The following is a 6708-nucleotide window of genomic DNA, read 5'->3' as shown; positions in this document are numbered from 1 at the left end:
TTTCTTTCTTTCTTTCTTTCTTTCTTTCTTTCTTTCTTTCTTTCTTTCTTTCTTTCTTTCTTAGTAATTACCCACTTTTGCTTTTACAATCCTTCCTCTTAGGGTTTCTATTGATATGATGAACCACCATGGCCAAAAGCAATTTGGGGAGGAGGAAAGGTTTATTTGGCTTAAAATTTCATAACACTGTTTATTGTAAGAGTAAATCAGGACAGCAACTCAAACAGGGCAGGAACCTGGAGGCAGAAGCTGATGCAGAGGCCATGGAGGAGTAATGTTTGCTAGATTGCTCCCATGACTTTTTTTAGCCAATTTATTATAAAACTCCGGACTACTAGCCCAGGGCTGACCCCTTCCACATAAATCACTAATTTAAAAAATGCTTGGAAGTTTTACCTACAGCCCTATCTTATGAAAGAAGAAATTTTCTTAACTGGGGTTCCTTCCTCTCAGATGACTTTAGTCTGTGTCAACTTGGCACAAAAATAGCCAGAATACAATATTTCTTCTTTCTCTTCCATAATGATCCTTGAGACTTTTGGGTTAGGGTGTGATATAGGTGTTCTAGTTAGGGTTGAGAACTCCATAGAATCTTAATCTCTACAAGATGACATCCTGAATCTCTGTATTAGTCACTATTAATTTTGAAAAGAAAGTTTTTGAGTGAGGGCTGAGACATGTACTAATCTATGTGTATAAAGACAGGTATTCATTGGTCAGTTTATTCTTATGTCCATTTAGCAGAATAAGAGTAGTAGGTTTTCCCCTAGGACTAATCACCTATCTGTCAATGGGTTCTGGTAACAGGCATGATTCCTGTCTTGTGAAACAGACCTTAAATCAAATTAGAAAGTGGTTGGTTACACCCACAACATTTATGCTTCAGTTGTACCAAAGGGCATGTATAGTCAAGGCCAATGGTTATCTCATAGTTGTGATTATTTTTATCCCCTGGTATCATCATGTACAGCACCTTCTAGCACTATGAAAGTGAATAGAGCTGAATCTTCCAGGTTGGTATCAATTCTCTTTACACTTCTTAATTATGATCATCTACAACTTTAATAATTTTTAAACTATTTATATAAACAATTTCCCTACTAACCCATCCACTTTCCCCTCCTCTGTTGTTTTTATTTTGCTGTTATATTATTTCCCAATCTTACTCAGCTTATCTTTCAATTCTTTAGTGATTAATATCCCAATATACTATTATATATTATGCTCTTTGTTTCTTTATTTGCTTAAAGTTAATGGAATTGAAAGAATAATTATGCTTAGCTGATAATCACTGCATTTTTAATAGTTGGTTTATATATTAAGTGGTGTTAAGATTGGGCCTGGTGCCCTGACTATTTAGGTGGAAAGTTAGGGATTAAGCTATAACCTGAGTTCAAGTTGAGTTCAGAATGATTATATGAGTACAGTGAATTCAAAGAGGACATAAACAAATTCTTAAATGTATACAAAGTACATCAAAATAACTGAAAAAATAAAGAATTCAATAAAGTATTTCAATAATTATAACTTGAAAATTAAAAAAAAACACATTTAGTTAAATATAAAGATATGTGCAAAGCCTCAGCAAGAAAATTAATATAATGAGGATACTAGTAATTGAAGGTAAGGCAGGTGAATTGGAACACCCATACAACAATAAGAGTAAAGTTTTAAGTAAAAAAAAAAAAAAAAAACAACGTGAAAGATATATGAGAGACCATTGTAAGACTGAATTCATGTGTGAATCATAGGCATAAAAGAAGAAGCACAAGCCAATATATTAGAAAGTGGAGTCAATACAATCAGAGCATAAATTTTCCAAACCCAGACAAAAATACAGGAAATATTTAGAGTGTAAAATATTCAAGGCCATAAAAAATCTCTCTAGTATGTTAGAGTTAAAATAAGTATACAAAATAAAGTCCCTAAAATGAAGTATCGAGTAAGAATAGAGTAGATTTCTTAAGAAAAATTCTAAAATCCAGAAAGGCATGGAATAATATATTTCAAGGTCTAAAAGACTAATAATTCAAATCACTATACCACAACTGAAGGAAAAAGCAAACTTTATATGATAATCATAAAACAAAAGCATTCATGACCACTGAGCTAGTACTACAAAAATGCATGAAGAAATGGTATACACTGTAAACAGAGGGATAAACATATCACTATTGATACAGGAAAGAGTAAGAGCCCTAGAACAACAGATTAGGAAGATTAATAAAACTGAATTTTATAAAAAGAGAAAACAATAAAAAACTGTCAATTTTAACTCTGGATATTAATGATCTCAGTTTTTCTATCAGTAAATACAGTCTAGCAACTTGTGTTAAAACATTGAAATCTCTCTATTGTGTTTCTTCTAAGAAACCACACTGCGCTGGTAACCAATGGTGCGGAATGCAAAGAGCCTTGTAGTAGAGTTGGGGGGAAGGATAGGAAAACCCAAAAGGAACAGGACAAGAAGACCAACAGAACCAACGATCGGGGCTCGCGGGGGCTTGCAAAGACTGAAGCACCATGTACGGACTTACCCCCCCTATTCAGAGGTATGGGAAGCTCGGTCCTTTTATAGGTATCCTAGTTAGGGGAATGTTGGCTGGCTCTGACATGGTCTCTGTTGCCTGCTTTTCGATCACTTTTCCCAGGCATGACTAATTTTCCAGGCCACGGGGAAAAAGGATGACCTCAGTCCTAAAGCAACTTGATGTGCTGGGGTGTGGAGGGTGCTCACCTTCTCTAAGGAGTAGGGGAGAAAGGATAGGGGTACCAGGCAGAAAGGTTAGAACCGGGAGGAGAGGAGGGAACGGTTACAACCAGGATGTAAAATCAATGACTAAAAACTAAAATTAAAAAAGAAAAGAAAAATACAGCCTTACAATGAAAGGAAAAAAATAGTATGCCAAGGAAATGGAATTAAAATTCAAAATGTGAGATTAATCATTCTAACAGGTGACAAATTAGACTTTGGACCAAAATTAGGTAAAAAGAGATAAGGAAGGTTACTTCCCATGTAATAAGGGAGCAGCTCTCAGGAGTAAATAACAATTCTAATCACACAGACCATCAGTGCACCCAATTTCATAAAATAAACACTACTGAATATTAAGTCACAGATTAATACTCCTCGAAGTAATAGAGAGTCCATTCAGACAGCAAGCTTTTTTTTTTTTTATCAGAGTTAAAAACCATTGTAGAACAAACAAACTTAACAGGTACCAACAGAATGTCTCATCCAAATACTACAGAATACTGATTCTTCTCAGCAATTCAGGGAACTTTATAAAAAACATATTTTACTAAAGTATACAAAACGAGTCTTAATAAATGAAAAAATTAAATGAACTTGATGCATTCTACTGATTATCGTAGGATGAAGCCTACTCTACATAGAAATACCCTACATAAACTATATAAAATCTGTAAAGTAATGGAGACTAAAGGATAGTTTAATGAGTCCCTGAAGAAATAAAAAGAGGAAACTTAAATCCTCCAGAACTAAACTATAGGAAAAATGCCCTGTGAGTTCTGTGGAACACAATGAAAATAGTTTTAAGACGGAAATGTATAAATGTCAACATTAGACATTATGAACATCAACTGAATAAATTTAAGTATCTTGGAGCCATAAAAAACAAGAATAAGCCAAACTTAAAAGCAGTCAATAGAAGTGAATAATAAGGAACAGAAAAGAAATAAATGAAATGAAAATGGACAATACAACAAATCAATGAACAACACGTTAGCTCTTTGTTGTTCTTTTGGAAGAGGTCGTCTAAAAGAATATGCCGTTCTGTCTCATGAATCATGTCATGAACCCATCCTAGACTCTGTTGGACACCAAGTCTCCTCCACTCCTCTTCAGACATCAGATGAGTTTTTGGTACTTCTTTAGAGAGCTCTCTGGGCAACATGACATCCCAGTACTCATAGTGCTCATCGAAGTACTTGTCCGAGTAGTAGATCTGCTTATGGGCCATCTTGCCGGCACGGAGAAGAACATGGGAGCAGCAGGATGGCAGGCGCATGGAGCTGCACGTCTGCCTATGGCTAGCGCAATGACTCCATCTTTAGAGTTTTTTAAAACTTGGTATGGAATCATATTATCTTCAAAAAAAAAAAAAGATACATGCTGGACTTCTTCCTCTCCCATGTTGGCATTGTGTTAATATCCTTCTGTTGAACAGAAAGGAATAGAATCAACATCCTTGTTTTGTTCCTAATTTTGGCAGAAATTCTTTGAGTTTCTACTTAGAATAATGTTGGTTGTGGTTCATTGCAAACTATCTTTATTATATTAAGATATGGCCCTTGTATATCTAGTATCTCCATTACTTTCATCATTAATGGTAGTTTTCTTTTGTCAAAAGTTTTTATGCATCTTATGAGATGAAAATGTGATTTCTGTCCCTTAGTCTACTTATATAGGAGTTACTTTTTTATTTATGTATGTTGAATCATACCTGCATCTAGGGGATGAGGTGAACTTGATCATTGTGGATAAGTCTTTTTATGTGTTCTTGAATTTATTTCACAAGTATTTTATTGAGAACTTTTGGGTCTATGTTCATAATAGTTATTGGTCTATAATTTTCCTTTTGGTTGAGCCTTTGTCTGGTTTTTGAATCAGGATAATAGTGGCTTCATAAAAAATAATTTGAAATTTTTTTTCAGTTTCTTTTTATTGGAATAATTTGGGGACTAAAGGTTTCAGTTTATCTTTAATTCTGTAATAACGCTATCTGGATGTAGGCTTTTTTGAGAAACTTAAAATTAAATGTTCTATCATATTAGAAGTTGTAGATGTTCACTTTGATTTACCATTGCAAAGTTATTTACATAAGAAAAAAATCATCCATAGATTTTCTATTTTCCAGTTCAGTAAACTACACATTTTAAAATCATAACTTTTTAATTCTCTGAATTTTCTTGGTGTATGTTGTATATTACATTCTTCATGCTTAATTTTGTTAATTTTGACCATCTCTATCTTCCTTTTGGTTAACTTGGAAGGAGTTTACTAATCCTACTAATTTTTCCAAGGAACCAACTTTCATTTTTATTGTTACTTTTGACTTTTCTGTAGTGTTCAAGTACATCATTAAGTCATTTATAAGAAATCTTTCCAATTTTTTTATTAAATAGTATATTTTTATTCTTTTTTATTCATTTTATAGCCCATTGTAGACCCCTCCCTCATCTTTTCCTGGTCCCACCCTCCCTCCCTCTTCTTCCCAAACTGGTTCCCCTAGCCCAAGGAAAGAGAAGTTTTCCTCCCCTGCCATATTCCCATAGCTTATCAGTTCTCATCAGGACTGCCTGGAACCTCTTTCTCTGTGGCCTGATAAGGCCATTTTGCTAGGGGCAAGTGATCAAAGAGTGGGCAACCAATTCATGACAGAGGCAGCTCCTGCTTACCTTACTCAGAGACCCACATGGAGACTAAGCTGCCTATCAGTTACATCCGAGCAGAAGGTCTAAACCCTCTCAATGCATGGTCCTTAGTTGGTGAGTCAGTCTCTGCATCCCCACTTGGCCCAGCTTTTTTCGTTTTGTTGGTCTCCTTGTGGAGCACCTATCTGCACCAAGTTCTTCTATCTCCCTCCCCACCCTCTCACACATTTTTTTTCCATAAGACATCCTGCACTCTTCCCAAAGTTTGACTGTGAGTCTCAGCATCTGCTTTGATCCCCTGTTGGTAGAAGCCTTTAGAAGACCTCTATGGTAGGTTCCACTCCTGTTCCCTCTCTTCTTCCACTTTTGGTGTTATCCTGATTTTATTCTGAATGAGATTTAAGCATCTTTTCTAGGGTCCTCCATGTTTAGATTCATTAGATCTGAGGATTTCTATGTGATTATCTTATATAAAATGGCTAATATCCACTTATAAGTGTTATACACCATGTGTGTCTTTCTGGTTCTGGGTTACCTTACTCAGGATGATCTTTTCTAGTTTCCACCATTTGCCTGCAAATTTCATGATTTCTTTGTTTTTAATTGCTGAGTAGTATAACCATTGTGTAAATGTGCTACAATGTCTGTATCCATTCTTTGGTTGAGGGACATTTAGGTTGTTTCCAGTTTCTGGTTATTTCAAAAAAAAGCTGCTATGAACGTAGTTCAGCAAATGTCCTTGTTGTTTGGTTGAACATTTTTCAGCTATATGCTCAGGAATGGTATAGCTGGGTCTTGAGGTAGCACTATTCCCTGTATTCTGAGAAAGCACCAAATTGATTTCCAAAGTGGTTATAAAAGTTAACATTCCCAACAGCAATGGAAGAGAGTTCCCCTTTCTCCACATCCTCTTCAGCATGTTGTCAGTTGAGTTTTTAATCTTAGCCATTCTGATGAATGTGAGATGGAATCTCAGAATCATTTTGATTTGCATTTTCCTGATGACTAAGGACAATGAGCATTTTTAAGTGTTTCTTCACCATTCAATATTCTTATGTTGAGAATCCTCTGTTTAACTCTGTACTCCACTTTTTAATTGTATTTTTTTTTGTTTCCTGGTGTTTAATTTTTGAGTTCTTTATGTATTCTAGATGTTATCCCTGATCTCAAGATGTACTATAGAGCAACAGTAATAAAAACAGCATGATAGTGACATAGAAACAGACTGTTTGATCAATGGAATTGAAGACCCAGAAATAAACCCACACACTTATGGACACCTGATTTTTGACAAAGAAGCCAAAAACATAC

The 6708-nt window shown here is 35.1% G+C and overlaps 1 pseudogene; it reads right to left on the bottom strand.

The window, feature by feature from the left end:
* Window positions 1-3654: 3654 nt before the first annotated feature.
* On the bottom strand, window positions 3655-3983 carry LOC129676973 (cyclin-dependent kinases regulatory subunit 2-like; annotated as a pseudogene).
* Between the last annotated feature and the right edge of the window lie 2725 nt (window positions 3984-6708).

Source organism: Psammomys obesus, unplaced genomic scaffold (genome assembly GCF_907164565.1).
Source record: "Psammomys obesus unplaced genomic scaffold, mPsaObe1.curated_primary_1811, whole genome shotgun sequence".
Taxonomy (NCBI): Eukaryota; Metazoa; Chordata; class Mammalia; order Rodentia; family Muridae; genus Psammomys; species Psammomys obesus.
Note: the sequence above shows the minus strand (reverse complement) of the source record. Positions and strands in the feature narration are given on the sequence as shown.